Below are 2493 nucleotides of genomic sequence, written 5' to 3' on the forward strand. Positions count from 1 at the left end.
ATTTTGTTTTTTTACTTATATTTCAAGCTTAATTATCTCGGTTCCTAAAAAAGATATATAAAATTTGACAATTAATAAAATGTTGATGTTATTATGATTAACAATTTATCAGTTGACAAATTTTTGATATCTCTTTTAGAAACCGAGATAATTGAGCTCAAAGTGCACAAATAGGTTGGAATTTTGTTTTTTTACTTATATTTCAAGCTTAATTATCTCGGTTCCTAAAAAAGATATATAAAATTTGACAATTAATAAAATGTTGATGTTATTATGATTAACAATTTATCAGTTGACAAATTTTTGATATCTCTTTTAGAAACCGAGATAATTGAGCTCAAAGTGCACAAATAGGTTGGAATTTTGTTTTTTTACTTATACTTCAAACTTAATTATCTCGGTTCCTAGAAAAGATATATAAAATTTGACAATTAATAAAATGTTGGTGTTATTATGATTAACAATTTAACAGTTGACAAATTTTTGATATCGATTTTAGAAACCGAGATAATTGAGCTTAACGTTTAAGCATGGAATGGGATTCTATTCATTTCGCTGATGACCTAGATTTTATTTGACCCCAATTTCTTATTTAAAAATTAGTATCATATCTACGCTACCTATTTCACTATTAAAACTCCCACCTAGAACTCTTAGTTAACTATTTTCCTCCCCCCACAATTGCATGAAACTCACCCTTGAAGAGAAGAAGGAGAGCTGAGGAGATCCGACCGCTCGGTAGAGAAGAAAACTGTGAGAATGAATTCTCTGAGAAGTTTTGCTCACAAATTGACCCTGTCACGTATAAAACGTATGAAGGGCAAGGTTATTTATTTATTTTATTTATTCTGTAACTTTTTTCTTGTCCACGTATGAGGGCTGTAACCTTCAGGGATCACATAATGTTGCCTCGAGAATCGAATGGAAATTAGGTCAAAACCGCTGTTGACCTAGATTCTCAGTTATAGGGGTACGGTCATGAAACTTTGTTATTGGGGTCCCTGACTAAAGACAATTTGAATGTAGGTCACGAAAATTCGATATCTAGGTCATCAACATTTTTTTTCGGGATTGAGCTACAATGACCAAAATTAGCATATAGGGTACAAATTGAATAACAAATATTTTCCAGGCCACGAAAATTTGATATCTAGGTCACCAAAAGTTTTTTTGTCGGGGATTGAGCTACAGTAACCAAAATTAGTGTATAGGGTACAAATTAGATGACAAATTTTTTCTTAATTTCGAGTTGCTTATCTTTTTTGTGTTGTACTCAAATTTTATACTCCAGAGCTTCCCAAATTTTTCTAAAACATCTTTTTTCCCATGTCCATCTTATCTTTAAAAACGAAAAAAAGCTATCAAGCTTCCCCGTTGCTCAATTCTTGCAACACTGGTTTCAACCATTATCAATCGTTTGTTCGTTCGATTCATTCCATTTTTGTTAAACTAAAACATCACCCACACACAAAAAATTCTAGTGTTAGCCCTCTTTCGGAGACTGTGAATTTTGCTGTCCAGGACAAATGTCAAGCACAGTGTTCTATAACTATTAGATGATTCAGTGCTCCGCCTATTTTTCGAATATGATTCGAGGTCTTGGCTCAGTGTGTCTTGTTATTCAAATTTTCGAAATTTCTGAGTTTCTGAGTTTCTGAACTTCTGAAATTAAGAATTTCTGAATTTCTGAATTTCTGAATTTCTGAATTTCTGAATTTCTGAATTTCTGAATTTCTGAATTTCTGAATTTCTGAATTTCTGAATTTCTGAATTTCTGAATTTCTGAATTTCTGAATTTCTGAATTTCTGAATTTCTGAATTTCTGAATTTCTGAATTTCTGAATTTCTGCATTTTTAAAGGTCATATACTTCTGAAATTCCGATTATCCGAACTTTTGTATTTTCAAAAATTCTGAATATCTGAATTTTCAAAGTTTCTGAATTTCTGAATTTCTGAATTTCTGAATTTCTAACAATAACCAAATGCAGTGTATACCGAATTAATTAGATGGCAAATTTTTTCTAGGTAACGTAAATTTGATATCTAGGTCAGCTACATTTGTAGGTGTCTGAAAATTGACAAATTTTAGAATTTTTTGAAAAAATCTCTTTTTTTCAAAAACTCATATTATTGATTTTTGAAAAAATGGCACTTAGAGATTATTTTTTGCAGTCTAGATACGGTAGGGATATCGAAGCGGCAGACACGAAACAACACGCAAACGATGGAGACGCAGAGAAATTGTTGTATATCCGTCTGCGTCTCAAGGTTCACTTTCTCGTAAAACGATAATATCTCACCGGGGGGATTGAATCTAAAAAAAAGTTGTCAACTACGAAAGTAAAGCTCTCATTATGTTTAGCAAGTTCTGAAAATATCAGTTGAACCCAACAAACTTCAGATACTTTCGTAGGTGTCTGAAAATTGACCAGTTTCAGAAATTTTCGAAAAAATCTCTTTTTTTTTTTTCAAAAATTCATACCTTATCGGGG

The sequence above is a fragment of the Caenorhabditis briggsae genome (genome assembly GCF_000004555.2).
Source record: "Caenorhabditis briggsae complete genome, chrX, whole genome shotgun sequence".
Taxonomy (NCBI): Eukaryota; Metazoa; Nematoda; class Chromadorea; order Rhabditida; family Rhabditidae; genus Caenorhabditis; species Caenorhabditis briggsae.